Source organism: Nothoprocta perdicaria, unplaced genomic scaffold (assembly GCF_003342845.1).
Source record: "Nothoprocta perdicaria isolate Ctin4 unplaced genomic scaffold, notPer1 scaffold_53, whole genome shotgun sequence".
Classification (NCBI taxonomy): Eukaryota; Metazoa; Chordata; class Aves; order Tinamiformes; family Tinamidae; genus Nothoprocta; species Nothoprocta perdicaria.
This window is the reverse complement of record NW_020455788.1, coordinates 3,990,389-4,008,493: the sequence shown is the minus strand read 5'-3', so window position 1 is coordinate 4,008,493 and position 18,105 is coordinate 3,990,389. Positions and strand designations below refer to the sequence as shown.

Sequence of the window (18,105 nt, the reverse complement as noted above, 5' to 3'; positions counted from 1 at the left end):
TGGATTGATGTTATAATGTGCAGTGGGATATTAAACTGTGAAAAGGCTGGAATTCGGTGTGAACTTGGAAAAAAATTAAAATTTTATTAATTCTGCCTTTGTTGAAGACAACGGGAGACCTCTACTCCTGAGGTTTTGTCCGCTGTGGAATAACTTTTCTTAACTGTTGAGTTTTGTGTTTGGAATGAAGAAGTCAATGTAGAACCCCATAATCTGGAATGCTTCAGCAGAAGTGGGGATGCATTTTGATCTTAGGTACAATCCCAAGTTAGGAGTGTTGTATCCAACTAGCAGACGCGCTGAATTGCTGCTGCTGCTGTCAAACGAAGATGACCCCTCTCTCAGCTAAGTTATTCTGGACAGGAAATAGTTGTAAAGCAAAAAGCCCTGCTTGTCCTTATTCACTCAAATGTTTTTAGATGTAAGAAACTTATCCTGGTCTGAAAGAATTGCTGTTATGAACCCTAATACTCTACATTAATTTTTCTAAGAAGTGAGCAAAATTTCCTTTTTGTTAGCTTGTAAAAGACCTGAGAGATGAAACTTTAATATATCCTCAATGCCTTGAAGGTAACAAGTGCTATATATATATGCTAAGAGCTGGAATTATTTGTCAAAATCATTTAAAAATTATATAATTAAATAAATATATTCTTTTGCAAAAGGCAGATGTAGATATTCTTAAGCATAAAGTAGTTAAAATTCGCTTTATTTTGAAAGTCTCAATAAATATATTTTTTCCTTAGTAAAATAATATTCATATTTTTTTTCCATGGTTTCATGTAACACCTTTGAGTTTACAAACACAAAAGTGCATCCTTAAATTTGTAGCAGTAATTAATATGATTGAATACATATATAAACAGATATTTTCTGGGGAACTCTTAAATACGTACCTTTGACATCTTTACAGGCTCTTTAAGCTATTCCTGGAAAACATCAGTGTTTTAGATGACATTGCTACAGGCTGTTAAAGACAGTCTGAGTATAATTAAAGACACCTGCCAACATTTCCTCATTTAAACATTTGAAGCTGGTAAGGAAAAGGATGATTGAAAAAATCTGGGAAAGTGGAAGAAGAAAAGAGAGAGAGAGAAGAGGGAGAAAGTGTGACATGAATGTTGGTTTCTAATAGCTGACACCCTTGGTGAATCCTGGCTGTGTGGCTGGTTGTGCTTCCTTCCATGGTCTGTGGCAGCTCTGCACTTCCCAGGTCTCATGTGAGTCAAGGGAGCTTCCAGCATGGGAGACTTGTGTTTCCTCAGAGCTGAACTCCCGGGATCTTTGCCTTTCTGAGTGTATATAAAGTGTTTTTTCTCCTAAAAACCACAGAATTAGCAGAACTGTCTTTAAAAGCATGGTTAAGTGTGTGTGTGTGGTTTTTTTTTGCTAATTTTGTCAACACTGGGACTTCTTAACACAGGGCATTGATTTTATTTAACTTTTTGTTTTTTTTGGACAGATAGTGGCTTTATGCTGTATCTCTTAGAGTTTCATAGCTCTGCCTCGGTGTCTAGATGACTTCTATTGGCAGGGTAGTTATGGAAGTGAACTGAAGATAGTATAAACTGTACAAAGAAATTAATGAAAAAATAAATAAAGTGTGATAATAACTTGAAGTGTGTATAAACTCTGTTATCTGACAATATAGATATCTAAGTGCTAGAAAATACAGAACAGTTTAAAGTGGTTTCTCACTTCTGTTGGCTAGAAGAGACTTTGGATGATGCAGTTCAAAGGTTAGCGCGAGGAAAATTTGTCATCTTTTCAGGTTATATGAGAGTACCCATTAATTATCAGAGGAAAAAGTGTCTCTAGGGTTATATGGAAAGGGGCAGAAGGTAGAGGGGGAAAGAGCTTAAGAAAACAGAAATCAATAAAGACTCTACTGACATGCCTAAGATATCAGAAACTTTCCAAGGAGTTGTTCTAGAGAAGAAGGTCATGTAAGTAGATTTTCCAGATATAGGCAACTACGTTCCTTGCCGTAATTGTAAACATCATATGACCATGGAGAAGGACTCTCTCATCTCTGGGCTGTTTAGGTAGTCTAATACCCCCAAGACTCAGCAGGACCAATTGACTTGGCAGAATCTCCAGTCTTCCTTAGCAAGACTATTTTTACCTCCTGTGAAAAACTATGTAGAGCCACTGTAGCTTTGTAAGACAGATTTCAGACTCTTTGCTATTAAAATTGGGTAGAACCCAATCCCATGTTTCCTGGATTATTGTAATGATTAATTAGTTATTTGAAACTCATATATCAGGATAAACCTCCTAGAAATCTTTACATTTTATCAAATATGCTATCTATTTAGGGGAAAAAAATAAAGAACAAAACCAATAAGCAGTGATAAAGAAATCATGGACATAGGAGAGAGGGAGAGTAGAGAAATTTCTGTGTCCTAGAAATATCTCAAGGGTCTTTTTTTCTTTAGTGTTCTGATACCTCAGTAAAATCACTAAATTGACACTTTTCCATGAGAATGAAGCATTTCTGCTTTTCAAAATCCATTCTCGTCAACATGTTGTAAAGAGATTTTTCTAAGTTGATGCTTCTGTTGCAGACAAATCACCTTCTAAGTGTTGAGAAAAATCTAATGATCTCCTGTAGTTAAACAATCTCTCTTCTGGTGACATCCTTAATATTAGAAGGTTCTGAAAAATTTCCAGTACTTAAAGAACTATTTTTCTATGATGGAACTGTTGATTTATTCCCTTATTTTCATTAAGAAAAAAACAAATATGATAAATACAGATTAAAAAATCCTTTAAGAAAAGGAAGTATTGCTTTTTAGGCCATATCATCAATCCAAGGCTTGTACTTTCCTTGATTTATGCATATATCAATGTTCCAAGGCAGTCTGTTTCTGTGGTAGAGGTTTTATTATGTTCTCGTACTTGCTCTTGGCCGGCAGCTTGCCTTTTAGTTCATTTTGAAACAGTCAGAGGTCAGGTGCGCTGAAATGAAAGAGAAGACAGCTATGTTCATCTGTTTTTTTCTGATATAAATATGAAAATATGAAAAGTATTGAGCTTGCCGCACCAGAAGCCAAATGACACTTAAGTTTGTAAAGTTAAACTTAAGTTTGTTGGCTTTTTTGTTTTATTGTTTGGCTATGGGGTTTTTAGACAGCTTGACTTTTTTTCAAAACATATCAATTATTAAAAACGCCTTTCATCTATCTTGTTTTTTTTTTTTTTTGGATCTGTACCTTTCAACAATAATTCAAATATTTTTCTCCTAGGATATTAATTAGATTCTAGCATTAAAACAGAAAGTGTCAGGAGAGGCAAAAAGATACCTACTGAGAGTCATATGCAAACCACAGACTTAAAAAAAGGATGAGCAACTATTTATACTACATTAACTCCTATCCTTTGAGTGCTTAAAAACTAGTTCATCCAAGGCACTTCTTTCCTGAGTTACTATCTTGTCATATAAATGCAGCAGATAGTTTTAGTTCATAATGTTTGTTAACATTTCTGTAGTAACAATGTTAAGAGAGTTCCATTCAGAGGATATAATGGTACAGTTGTTTTGGGCAGCAGAGCAGGAGAAGTGCTCCGTTAACCTCCTTTTGATTAGCTGATATAATGCTTTCTTATGGGAAAATAACCATGAGATTTGGAATGAGAATTTCTAGTTGTTTCGTAGGCTTGCTGAGCAACTTTGAACAAGTTACATCACACCAAGCATCTCGGTATCCAGAATTATTAAATGAAAATAATAATATTGTCTCTAATCATGAAATCTCCTGCTGAAAAGGAAGAATACACTAGGCTAACAGTAATGATGTAACTAGTAAAATTTCCGAACAGTATGGTGGCAGTTCTACATTCAAGCACTCTAAATATTCCAAACAGAAAAAAAAAGCTGTCTATATTTTTAAACCACTAGTGTGATTTTATGCATATAAATGATAGATGTTATTTCAGAAAGTCAGTGAATTATTGATATTAATTTCAGCCCTGTTTTAAAAAATCTACTTTAAAATATTAAAGTGGCACCTTTAGGTGACTAAAAAATACAGAGTTTCTGGATTAATTGAATTACATGTGCCCAAAGAGTGTTGGTAGAATGCAATGAAAATGTTCTTTTAATGTCCTTTTAATTGAATATGTTAACTGATCTCTTAAGCAGCCTTTTAATATTCCTTTTGTAAAGTGGCATTTGCCCATGAAAAATCATCTACCTTTGGATGAAACTACTTGAGTTAATTTGACTCAAAACAAAGTCCTTCAGTACAATTAGGAAGACTTCACAGAAGCAGATAGAGCAAAGCAAAGTCCTGCTCAGGGAAATCTTTCAGAATCTCCATATTTACATGGCTACAGAAACAGAATTTCATATTTCCTGTGAACTTAAATTCTGATACAGACGTTTAGCAGTTTATAACAATGCCTTGCATATCTTATCTTTCTCTGCCCTGGGCTTATCCAAAAATAGACACTGATTTCTTCAAGTGTAGTCATTATCTCAAAGAGCTGGACTCTTTCACTGCTAGAAAACATGCAAGTCCATGAATGTTGCTCTGCTGGATTCACTCTGTGAACTGTGCTGCTCTGTTATTAACTAGGCCCTGCCTTAGAAAACATATTCCTTGAGCTGAATAGGCACACATACTTTTTATTTTTTTATTTTTTTGGTTATAAATGTATATTGTCTAAATGACTTAAATTTATGGTCTCTGGATGTGAAAGTACTAGAACTTCACTTCTTGATTCTGAAAAAATCCTGATATTCAAATAGTTGGGTTTAAACTGAAAAAGAAGTCAGGAATTCCTATGATATTTTATTTCTGGTTTTGTATCCATGTGTTCGGGTGTGTTTTTTTTTAATTTCTCTTAGCAGAGAGGCAGACGTAAAGCAGATCCTGTGTGTGATAGTATTTGACACATGATTCATCAAGTATAAACAGTGGCAGATGGAAGCTTACAGATAAACTCGCGTTACCTAAAACAAGCTGCCTGAACTCTCACATATCTACAGGGAATCACACAGGAAGGTTACAGGGAGGTCAGCCTCCAGATGATGAACATTTGAGATAGGTGACTGAGATTATGATTTGTCCAGGTATACTAATTGATGTTATGTACAGAATTGCACTTTGTCTCCTAGCTTTTCATAATAGAGATTTTCACAGCATTCCAACTCTTTGGAGTCTGTGATTTTACATGATTATTTGTGTTTAATTAAGCAATATTTTCAATAATCAAGAGGAGAAGCAAATAATTCAAAATTTTATTTTTTTTTTTTAAAAGCTATCTCTCTTGCAAGCCTCACTTCACCAACCAATGCATGGTTGGTGTCAGAAGTGCTGGGAAAGGGCAGACAAATCAATAATGATATTATAAGGGAATTCCTCCATTTTGGGGGGTGATGATCTTGATCCTGCACTTGTTCAAATTAAAACAAACAATCAAAAAAAAAAAAAAAAAAACCCACAATGTTAACACTGACATGTTAACTACCAGCGTGCCATGGTGAGGCTCTTTGCAGTGCTGATTGTGGTCCCTCTCTATCCCTTGGTCAGGCACTACAGAACTCCAGGAGGGGAGCTCGGAAACAGACTCAGTAGAAGAGGGCTCCCTTGTGACTTGGCTGTAAGAGCAGCTATGCCAGATAAAACATTTCTTCTCTCTAAAAGCTAGCTTGAAAGCCTTCGGAGCCAAGAGTAATCTCTCTTTTTGGATCAGGTCTGATGTGTGTTCTGCATTTCCTATCCAGGCTGATCCCATCAATGGAACAAATCAACTGAGTAACTCTGCAGAGTAAAAGCAGCAAGGTCAGAACTGTATTTAGTAAAGTTTTGACATGCAAAAACCTTCCCTAATGGAACAGTGAACAAAAATCTCCAATTAGCTAAAGCAAATGTTATAGCTTGTCTTTGGATTCATTCATTAGGCTGTGTTTCTGTGGGAGGATTTGGATTTACTCTTTTCTTTTTTTAATGTCATGTAGCAATGATTATGTTTAGTCAGTAAATTTCAGCATATTCTACACGTTTATGACAAGCTGAGATACAATCTTATAAGGTATAAAAAATTCATTACATTTAAATATTCATTGTTAGGAGAAGCTGGATTTCTGTTTGTGATAACAAAAATCAGTATGAGCAGGCAGACAAAATATATTAGGAATCTAATTCAGAAGAAAAAGAGAAACAATGCAGAGTCTTTACGTGTGTCTGATTTAGTAAAAAATGCATAAGGAAAGGGATATGAGGCTGACTTGAAGAAAATGAGTTAGTTCACTGCAGAAATGGGACATGCCCAATTAGAAACACCTCACTTTTAAACACAAAGGTCCCCACCCTACAAATGAATCCTTGCTGGGGTTTCTTCAAGGAAAGAGCATCTGTATGTTGTTGTTTTTTCAGTACAGCTTGGAGGTGCCTGCCCCCCGTGGATCGTCCCATATTCCTGGTTCTCTGCTGTCCTCCTTGGGGGACTGCTGGGGCGCAGTGCAGCTCCTATCTTGTCCAGGTGCTTCAGTTTCTTTTTGCATGAAAGCAGAGTGTATGAAAGCATTGCAAATATCAATGGTTCTTCCATTTATGCAGCTGGGGCACAGCTCTGAGGCACATCTGGGTGCCAGGACCACAGAGCAAGCATAGCCTACAGTATTGGCACAGCTGTAATTGTTGGTGTAGGAAGTAACATACGAGTATTCTAGAGTCTTCAGAAGTCTGATTGAAATGCCTGGAAACAAGGTTAAAAAGACAGATTTTTATCTTGTAAAGGAAGACTGAGGCTCTAGAGACGTAGGGTATGAGAATGAAATATAAGGACTTTAACCATTTTGTACCACATGTTAAAATATCTAAGCTTTTCCAATAATGTGAAACATCTTAGTAACTGATGTTCAGGAGGTGACCTCAGCCCAGACCCCAGCAGAAACACAAGAACATCCTCTAGTGTTTTCTGTATTCGGAACTCAAGTTAGTCTCAAAGGAGAGAGCTAATGGACTGGGCTCGATGTGAAATATAAGCTGTGCTTCTAAAGATGTCCCTCCAGAGCAACACTCGGGCATGTTTGGAGAGCAGTATGGGGGAATGTGTATAGCTACAACTTAGGCATTTTGTAGATAAAAACACAGGACTGTCTGTCTGGCATTTTTCAGCAGAGACAGAAACATACTTTATTGCAAATAAGATTGAAATTACCATATCGTTACCTAATTTGTTTGCAGAGTAGATGAAAAATGATCTTATGAACTTATTAATAACATTTTTACATTTTTTTACATTTCACCTCAATTAAAAAAAGTCATTTTAGTTTTTCTAAGCTGGTGTCATTGGCAGTGATTGGTGTACTTTATTGATTGATCTCTTACTAAAAAGAATCCATATCTAATGAATTTAAATCCCTTTTTACAAGGACTCAGAAAATCAATAATAAGGGAGAAAATGTCATGAGAGCAGAAACTGCAGCCGGTATGCTTAAAATATAGATGCTGATTCCAGCCTGCAGGCATTTGTTTGTTGTTTACCAGATACTACTCTTATTAAACAGTAAATAGATAAAAAGGAGATAATAAGAAAATTAAAAGCTTTGGAAAAGGGGAATCAATGGAAGAAAAGCTATTGCACTCTGATAAGGCATAGTACCTACTACAAAAAAAAAAAAAAAAAAAAGGCAAGTGGAGATTGCAAATAAGCACCTTGATTTCTTTGTAAAGGAGGCAGTTCAGACCATACTCAGGTGTGTCTCCCACTGATACCCCAAGCTAACTGGAAAAAATACTGAATTTCATGCTGGTTCCCCCACTGTCTCTGAGATCTGGTGGTATTTTATCCACCAGATGCTAGGTGTTATTGGGAAGGAAAAGCATCAAGTCAAATTACTTTTTATCTTCTACACCTTCACTTATTTCTGTTGGGGCTTACATCTAGCTCTTTTAAGAGCTGTAGCTGGACGTAGCTACACTATAGTTTAAACTCTTACTTCTTTCAATTCTTATTATTTTTCCTCCAATGATTCCCATGTTCTCTTTTTTAATAAGCATTTTTGTCCCGTTGCTTCATCTCACAAGCTTTCCTTCCTGACTAGTTTAAGCTTCACCACTGCTCTCTGGACCATCACAAGAACTTGAACATACCCTGATGATTCCAGGAAGGCTAAAACAAGTCACAACACATCTACATTACTAGGAACTGTTTCAACTTACCTGAGTCCCTTGTCATTGGGAGCTAAGCCTATCTTGAGCATTTTGGGTTTAAAATCACTGCGACTGAGTCGCAGTCACCAGTCAGAATGGTCACTTATCAAATAAATATTCTTGTATTTTTAAGTATAGAGATTCAATATTGTGAAATATCTGCATGTTAATTTTGTATTTTCAGGGAAGCTTCTCCATTTATGTTTCAACCACTGCAGGTATCACATTTCAGTGAACACAGGTGGGCAATAGATGATATTTTAGGATATAATCTAAATTGAACCAAAATATGAAAAGACTGGTGAATATCTCTTATATATTTCTTGAAAATATAAACCAGAGAAGGAAATCATTGCTTTTGTTAGAGGAATCCACACCCAAGTGGTGAAATTTCATCATCTGTTATGTTGGAAATTTAATTGACAAAAATGGGAGGAAATATGTACTCTATAGTGGTACCAGAGACACAAATTTAGCTACTGAAATGATGCTATATTGAAACTGTAGTAGAAGATGACAGTCATCAGTAGTGAGATATGAAAGAATTACCTGTGTCAGGAAGACCCCTGCATTCTGTAGGCTGGCTAATATTCATCCTTTCATCTTTTAACAAAATCAGTTTCTAGATAGGACAGCAAAAAGTAACTTCATTTTGCCAAGAAAGAAAAGAGGTGGGGGGGGAGAACAAAGATTGTGAAGTGAAATATAGACAAAATGTGTTTTCTTTTTTTCCTCTTTTTTATGAAATACATTTTCCTCTGAGTATGCGAGTAACAAACATTTATTTGACATATTGGTAATCTGAAAGAGATTTAGTATCTTTGTGTTACAAAAGCAATAGGGAAGGCTATGTGGCATAATTTTGCCTCTAATAAAGAAGCTGTGTTTACTGGGCTGGAAATTGTAACAGAACTGGATTGGTGACATAAGTTTTTACTTTGGAAGAAAATATGTGCTGCGGCGATAAGAAGGAATATGGAACATAAAACAATGCATGGGTTAGAGAGATCTGAAAGAGAAATGGTATACTGGGAAAACCTGGGGTAGAGGCCAAGGCACACATCTGAGATGAAGGCCTACAGGTTAATTCGGCAGAATTATATCTTTGACCAAATCTCTGCAGCTGGAGCTTAGATTTTTTTTTTTTCTCCATTTTTCTTTTTTTTTTCTTTCTTTTTTTTTTTTTTTAACCTCAACTCAGAATTCAATCTTTGAATTGATCTGAGGTTTATAGAAGTTTTTTTTTTTTCTTTTTTTCTCTCAGGCAAGAAGAAAGTCATTTTTTTTTTTTTACTGTTGAATGAAAGCAGACTGAACATATTCCATATGTGCAGAGACCCGTACTGAAGTTACTGATGCAAGGCAGCAAACTGACTCCCAAGTCTGCCTGTTGGACCTAGGGCTCTGTCGCAGGGCCCAGTTGCTCTCAAGGTCACATATGGCAAAAGCAGAAATGATAACACTTAAGTTTTTGATGCATGCAGGTTATCTTCACTAATATGACCAATACCTGCTTTCTAAAGCAGCTGCTTCATGAATAATCAATGAGGGAGCTGTGACTAAGCAGATGGATTGTAGCTGATGAGCTCCCTCCGGGCGGGCATAACACAGTTAGCAGTTATGTATAACAAGTATCATATAATACAAGAATCCCACTCTACAGGCACATCACTAAAAGAAATGGATAAAGCCAAGGGCAGCTCTCCATGGGTTAGTGTATAAAAAAGGAAGGGTGACTCAGAAACGTTAAACCCAAATGAGAGTTTGCTTATGTGTATGTTTAAATTTGTGTGCTTTTGAGAAAAAAAAGTGCTCCATGTGTTTTTTTCTTTAAAAAAAAAAAAAAAAAAGGGAGGGGGGAGAACTCTCTCCCCTCACCCCCTCCATATAGAGTAAAGGAAACTGAAAACACATTGTATTGTGTGAAGTGCTGTGAATGTGTACAGAAACTGGCTGCTGCTAGATTTTTTTCAAGGATTCCAAGGATTGAAGTAGCTGCTATATGTATTTATTTGATGTGTTCCTCAAACGAAAAGACTTAAGTAATATATCAACAGCAGTGACTGCTTTCATTCATTTTACCTTCCTCAGTATATGTGTGTGTGTTCTGTGCCATTCATTTAAATAGCAATGCTTCTTACTCATACTTCTAACACCTTATATGTGAAAGACTTTGTCTTGTAGCTAAAGCATTTTGATAGGACTCATGCATTTATCTTCTGTAGTCTTCTGTGACCTTCAACAGGTTGCTTAATGCCGGATCTCAGTTTAGCTATCCAAAGATAGATTGAAGAGTTCTTCCAACTCTTTATGTTCGATATTAGACACAGATGCCCAGAGGGTGATTCACCCTATGAATTTTATGGTAGTTTATTTACATGATTACTTTAGGTAATGTATCTTTGTCTGAGAAAATAGAAATTAATTTTATGTGAGCAATAATTGTGTAAGGTGGCCTTGGCCAGGATAGTGGGTTAATATCAAATTTTGAAGGGATATTGAATAGAATTTTTAATGAGTAGAACTCATCAAGAAATGAATGTCAGAACTGACGTGTGCATGGGGTACCTGCACTAGCTCTGATGAAGAGCTAGCATTCCTAGTTAGAGGCAATTTGGGTTTTTCAGAAATGCCTTTAGAGAAAAATACAAACTAGATTCACCAGCGAACAATATTTTCTGCAACCTGATTGTATTCATCAAAGTTCTGTCAATGATGATACAAACACATAAAGTCTTTTCCAGTCTTCATAAACTTGATTAGTAGTATGGTATAGTTTTCAACTCATAGCATCCAAACATTGTAACCTATTAAATTACAGCCATGACAGTACTATATCACAAATATGATGCCTTTAAAACTCTTATTTAGGGGGATTTTTTTGTGTAAAATGAGTCATGCTTATTAAAATAATAAGCTAGAATGTCCAAAGTTATGTCAACTTTATGGATAAAAATGAAGAAGAATAATTCTGCAATTAAATTCTCCTGTGAATTCAGAGTGAAATTTATTATGTTTCTCTACCTTTGGTTATGGTTTTCAGTTCTGATTTCTATATTGTCACAAAAAATATGTAATACTTAATGTCTGTGAATCGTTAATGACCTTCATTAATCCTTAACGATACTGCATAGCATGAATATCCAGCACTTGTAGCTCTTGTATGTGTATAAATAGAAGGCATCAAGCTATGCGCTATCCTATTGTGAGTAAAGGGCTCACAAATGTTAGGGGTAGTAAGTGCTATGTGACTTCACGCTAAATAGTGAGGCTGCTCACACTCTGCAGAAGAGAACAGAACAGAAGCTGAGAAACCAGTGCTCAGTCTTGTCTTCTAGCACATAAGTGCTCCAGCCATCTCGTGCCATAAGCACAACGAAAGAGAAGAGCCGTCCTTCTTCTTGAATAGAGGCCAAAGATGAAAGCTGCTTTCATCTTCCCCTCCGATTCCCTTCATCTGTTTTTAGAGAGTTAGGCAAATACAGATTTTAGAAAGACTCTACAGATAAAGAGCAGTGAAATGCTATATGTCATTTGCTACTGAAAAAAAAAGGAGGGTGGGGAAAATATGTCAAACCATTTCTTGTTGTCCAGAGGAATGAGAAATTATCTGAATCAGGAGCTATTGTGAGTGTAGGAGACCATAATCCTCCTAAAACAAGCAAAGAGTGTCAGTAAGGAAATTACAGCCAAGATTAACAAAAGGGAAGAATAAACAAGCAGAGGAGAACCACAAAAGTGTTCATAAATGGAGCCTTTGAACAAGTTAATAATTAATCTGTCTTTTATCTTTAAATGCACAATTCTTTTATTTATTGGAGGAAATGCTACCTGGGAGATAATGTGATAATAAGAATAATCCAAATGTTCCTGGCAGATGGTTTAAATGCTATCTGACATGTCCCTGCTTGCTTGAAATCGATACAGAGCGCTGCAGTCATCCTTTTCATTTTCAAATTATTGCCTTGCTGTCCCTCCTTCTCCCATCTCATTTCTTCATACATTTTGCATGGTTTATAAGTACAAGAATAACAATTAGGCCTCTATGGAGAATGTAATCAAAAGCAAAGGGCCTCAGTGTTTCTGTCAACAAGACAAATGGAAACATACATGCATATGTACACATATGTACACACAGAGGTGCACACACACACAGTGTGTTGAAGCATGCACATTGGGCCTCAACAAACATCATCTTTGGGGGTTTTTGCTGTATACTTTTCCATTCTTATCAAAATTACAATCTGTGCATTCAAAGCTGATTTATTATTGCTAAATTGCTTTGACAAATGTAAAAAAAGACTCTTTGGGGCTGACTTCAGAGTCTTTCTCCAAATCCTGCATATTTTAACATCTTTTAATTAGAGATCACATGCTTAAACTGGAATATAGTTAGGAGCTAGCTACAGCCCCAACTCACAGTAATCAAGGGGCTTACTTTTCTACTCAGCATTATTCTTCTATGCAGCATTATCTATTGCTCTCATTCTATTGCATTAAAAGTCTGGGGGTTTAATAGATGGAGTTAATTCTCCACATAAAAGGGAAAATTTAAACTGTTAACTTACTTGCCAGCGCTTTCTTTTTAGCGTCTTGTTTGTAATACTTAAAGTTGTGATAGCTTATGACCTATTTCATTAAGGTATTACATACCATTTGCAAGAGATCTGCACAGGACATTCACTCCTTAAAATATGCTAGGCACAATTCTGATATAGTGAAAGACATTGTTCTCAGTCATTATAAGACATGGTGAGAATCTAACTTTTGTAGTGTATTTGACAACACATGGCTGGTGACTTTCATTTTTGAACATGAGTTTAAAGGACATTTGATTTAAAATTTGTTGGCAGTTGTAATATGTATTAAATATTCCAAACAAAGACCCTTATTTTTGACACACCTAGGGCACATGGCCCAGTCTTCCAAACCATTGATCACAGAAAGTATGTCTTCTCATGCCAGCACTTCCATTTGCCGTGACAAAGTTGCTTTTGATTTTGAAGGCTTGTAATATCGATGCTTGACATCTGGAATTGCAATCCCCTTTTCCTCCTAAGTATAGCTGATGCAGAACAATATGTGAGACATTCCCTTCCTGCAGCATGAACCCACTGCTCTGGGAACCCCAAGAAGGGTTCTATGCCACCATTAGGCTTGGTAGGGACATCTGGGTTTGAGCCTCCCATGTGACAGATCATGGTACAATACCCCCATGTGGTGAGGAAGTTAGAGAGGATCCAAGATGCTGGAAAGCCTGAGATGCTGTGCTCTCATGAGCCAAGGTTCAGTGCAAAGAAGGGATAATGTCCCTGTAGCTTTCCACCTGTCACTGCTGACAATAATTTACCCGTAAATGCTGATGCCTTTTGCACTCTTGGGTTTTAATATGAGTATGTTCAGTTAAGTTGTAAAAAGCAGCCCTCTATAGCATATATGAAGCAGTGGCAAAGTAAACAGACTGCTCGTTACCAGCTAGCCATTCCTGTGCCTGCAGCAGATCTGTTAATCTGGGAGTTTTCAGGGGATAATGCATGCCTATTAAAGCATCCAGTACAAGTTCTCCAGACCACCTGTCATTTCTTCCTGTAGTTATTAAGGAGAATGGCATTAGAGTTTATGAGAAATCAAATGACAAGGCAGTCGGGAAATTAATGCTGCAGCACTTCATTATAGGAGCAAAGGGTAGCAACCTATGCATTGTTTTAATTAGTTACTCATCTGTATCTATTTCATCTCTCAAACCAGTGTTTCAGGTTGATGATGATTTTACTTGCAACTATCCACACTATAGGAATGTGCTGAGATTCCCTGGGGGGGGGGGGGGGGGGAAGATGCTGAGATGACTGGAAATCATCAATGGCTAACTTTAAGAGCTAGGAATCTGCCAAATGTTCAGAGAGGAGATACAGTATTGGATTTACTATTTATCTGACAGAGCAGCACATTCCCTTCCAGATCAGAAGAGCAGAAGAGGTCATCTAAAACATTAATAAATGCCATCATTGTAAGCTAGTGCGGGACTAATTATTGTGGTAATTACACATAAATGAAAAAAGTACTTATTTCTTTTGGTGTGTTAAGATTTTGGTTTCATTTTGAAAGCAATTGATTGACAAAGGTCACCTGGGAGGCTGTCTCAAGGACAGCAACCCCGTTTGAAGAACCATTCCTACTGCTACATCTTTATTGTCTCTTAGAAAAATGGCATTTCTTCAGGTCAGCTAGAGAAGGGCAGAGTGCAGGTCATAGCCCTACATTAGCTGCCTATATCTGAATGAGAAGGGTGGGTTTGGAAAAGGTATAATGCAATGGTTGGGTGAATTTAAAGTTGTATCTGAGTAATAAGAAGACCCTGAAGTTAATATGAATGCTGAAGACCTGAATACTGAATACCTAATTTTGCTGTGTTACCTATGAGATGAATATTACACTAATGCCAGAAGAGAGCTAAAGAGAGAGCCTGTAGAAGGATTTTACTTGAATGTCTTTCCTCAAGAAGAAAATATATTGATGTCTAAGAATAACCTTGTCATAAAGAACTAGACATCTACTTTTGACTTCAAATTAGCACAGGTCACTGAGTTACTTTATTTGAAAAAAGAACAGTGTGTCACTGTCTGTTCTGTTTAAATATGTGAGGAGAGATGAATTGGACTTGGTATTATAATATTATTTAAGAAAGATTATGGAATGTCCAAGGAAGTTAGATTATATTATGTTTCTGCAACTTTACTTTGCAGCTAATGACTTTCCTTATTGCAACCATCAGCATGATTATAGTGGGATCGCATCATTTAGTCATGGTCAGCTTCCGTTAACATGGATATGGCCAGAAGTTGTGCCCATGTCCATTTTTGGTGTTTTTTTTTCTACAGTGAAAATTCAAATATGCTGTTTAGAGATACTGCATTATTCCTTGTGCATGTTTTTGACTAGTCATAATCAAAATTTTATAATTAGAATTTGCTTTCTGTTTATACAACAGAAAACATTTGTACCAACTGTATCATCATCACTAACACTGTGATGCTCATTTCATGCCTTCAAATCAGCTGTCTCATGAAGGAACTGTGATCAGAAATAGAAAATGAGCTCCCTCCTGTGTGCCACAAATATTTGAAAAGAACTCACACATTTAAAGATACTTTTGAAAATTTCTCTCCGGGAGATGATGTGACGTGCTAAAGAGAATATAAAAACAAAACCACAACAAAATAAGTCCTGTGTGATTCTGGAAGCCTTCCAAGGGAATTTGTAGGGAAAATTTTATTATAGTTGCTACTGTGAGGTAAATATTTTGTTTATTCATACTCAGAGTAACAGCACATTATCAAAAATATGATTATACCAGCTGAAACAAAATTTACAAGGAATGAGGGCTTCATGGATTCTTTTTGTGTTTGTTTAGTGTTTTATGCCAACTGAGAACATTTTGCATCCTGATGTTTTAAAATACATCTTTGTATTTCTCTTTTATTATTTGTTTAATATGTGTAGTGCTGGAGCACTGTATGGTATGGTCCCAAGTAAGACTGAGGCTGTACTGTGAAAGTACTGTAAAAGTTAAAGCAGATTTGTTTTGAATAGCCTGTAGTCTAAGGCCCTGACACTGTAAGAAATTAGAACAGAAAGACTTGTAGCACGATAAGCCTGTTTTATAAAGATGTTTCTGGTATTGAGTATTTTTGATTTGAATAGTCTAGAACCAAAACAGAATTTAAACCTGCTGGAAAGCACCTCCACGGAGAGGGACCTGGAAGTCCTGGTTGACACTAAGTTAACCATGAGTGAGCAGTGTGTCCTCGTGGCCAAGAAGGCCAATGGGATCCTGGCCTGCATCAGGAGGAGTGTTGCCAGCAGGTCAAGRGAGGTGATTCTGCCCCTCTACTCAGCTCTGGTGAGGCCGCACCTGGAGTACTGTGTTCAGTTCTGGGCACCCCAGTATAGGAGGGACGTGGAGCTTCTCGAGAGGGTCCAGAGAAGGGCAACCAGGATGATTAAGGGAATGGAACATCTCTCGTATGAAGAGAGGCTGAGTGAGCTGGGCCTGTTTTCTCTGGAGAAGAGACGGCTCAGAGGGGATATGATTAATATGTATAAGTTCAGGAAGGGAGAATGCAGGGAGGAAGGGGACAAGCTGTTTTCACTGGCGGCCAGCGATAGGACAAGGGGTAATGGCCACAAGCTGAAGCATAAGAAGTTCCGTCTCCAGGTGAGGAGCAACTTCCTTACTGTTAGGGTGACAGAGCAGTGGAACAGGCTGCCCAGGGAGGTTGTCGAGTCTCCTACTCTGGAGGTCTTCAAAACCCGCCTGGATGCCGCCCTGTGCCACATGCTGTAGGTGTGCCTGCTTGAGCAGGAAGGTTGGACTAGATGATCTGTAGAGGTCCCTTCCAACCTTAAATATTCTGTGAATCTGTGAATCTGTGAATTACCAAAAATGAGAAATGAGCTTGTCCATGTGGTTGTTTTTGGCCTTTCTGCACAGTTAACTGCATGTTCTGCAAGGCTGTCCATATTTTCTGCTCATTGTATGAGGGACCTCCGTTTCACAGCTGGAGTTGTTCTTGAGAGACTCCATGAAACTCTGCTTGAGGAGCATGGGCCCCTCAACAGAAATAATATTTGTTCTTATGCCATGGAATTTAAAATAGAAACATAAATGACAGGCATGTGGCAGTGGAAAAGACTAATGCTATCTCTCTCTACAGATGGGTGCAAGAAATAGAAAATGGAATGGTCTGTTTTAACTCAAAGTAAATGGAAGGTGCTCTGCAGTTTATTCAGAATCTTTTGTCTAAAATCACATTGAAAGCAGAATCAAGGAAAGACCTCAGATTTCTTACTTTCTTAACAGCACCCTTTTCCTGAGTCTTTTTCATTTATAGTAGTTAGGAGTTCATACTATATTGTCATTTAAACATGAATTTCAGTGAACAGGCTAAATAGGTTCAACATATCTCACCCAGTTGTGTCATCATGTATCAAGTTTATCTTTTGAACTGAGGATGCAGCCATCACTTCATTTGTCTAGATGCCTTTTTTACGCATGTTGTATATGCAGAAGATTGGAGTTTGATTTGCTCAGGGAGGCTTCCAAAACTGTTCTTTCAAGATATTACAAGCAGCTGTGTTTGTTGGTAAGTAGACAGAGGTTAGGTAGTTTTTGTTCTCTCCAAAGTGTTTTCTCTTCTTATTCTGTGCTCTTCAAATACATTCTTTTTTTCCCATTTAGAGAGCTTTGGGAACATAGTCCCTTCCTTGCAGTGCTAATTAAGTTCACTCACTCATTGTAACAAAAGTAGCAAAGATCAAAACACTGAATGAAGTCATTCCCTGGTAAAGTATCTAAAATCTTGCTATGGTTAAAAAACCTTTTCTCCCCCCTCTTCATCCCTTCCTCCGGTTCTCTTTTTTCTTTTACAAATTTAAATTTCCTTTCTGAAAGAAATACATTTCTATCAATACTACAATCTTGACGGCATGTACACCATTAATAGGATTGTGCAGTATATATTAAATTCAAAATCACAAAGCCTTTTCTTTGAGCTAATAATTAGATTAGAATTATACTAGCAACTCCCTCTTTTTACCTATTAATACATGAAATCTAATTTTTATGCTTGAAATTCATCAGTTCCAGGACGTAGCCCTTATATACTTTTTGACAGTAAAATTAAAGACATGGAAAATTGCAGCAACTTTACTTCTTACTACTTGAAAAACTGCTATAATTCATGAAACTGTCAGCTTTGCAATCCATTTATGGTGAGCTACATGGCTAATGGGTTATTGTTTCAGGAACTAAGGACAGTTAGAAAAAAATACAACTCCCTGCTCTCCATTTTATGTGCCAGTGGAGACAGGAGAAGAAATCTGTTCTGAAATAACCAACCATCCTTTTCTCCCTGTTTCCATATGAGCTACTAGATAATAT

The 18,105-nt window shown here is 36.9% G+C and overlaps 1 long non-coding RNA gene across 1 annotated transcript in view; it reads left to right on the top strand.

Moving 5' to 3' along the window:
- Positions 1 to 1,170: 1,170 nt before the first annotated feature.
- Positions 1,171 to 18,105, top strand: part of LOC112955019 — a 37,379-nt gene continuing 20,444 nt past the window's right edge. Inside the window, exon 1 of the long non-coding RNA XR_003250815.1 lies at positions 1,171 to 1,220. This is a non-coding gene — a long non-coding RNA (uncharacterized LOC112955019). The remainder of the gene's footprint in view (positions 1,221 to 18,105) is intronic.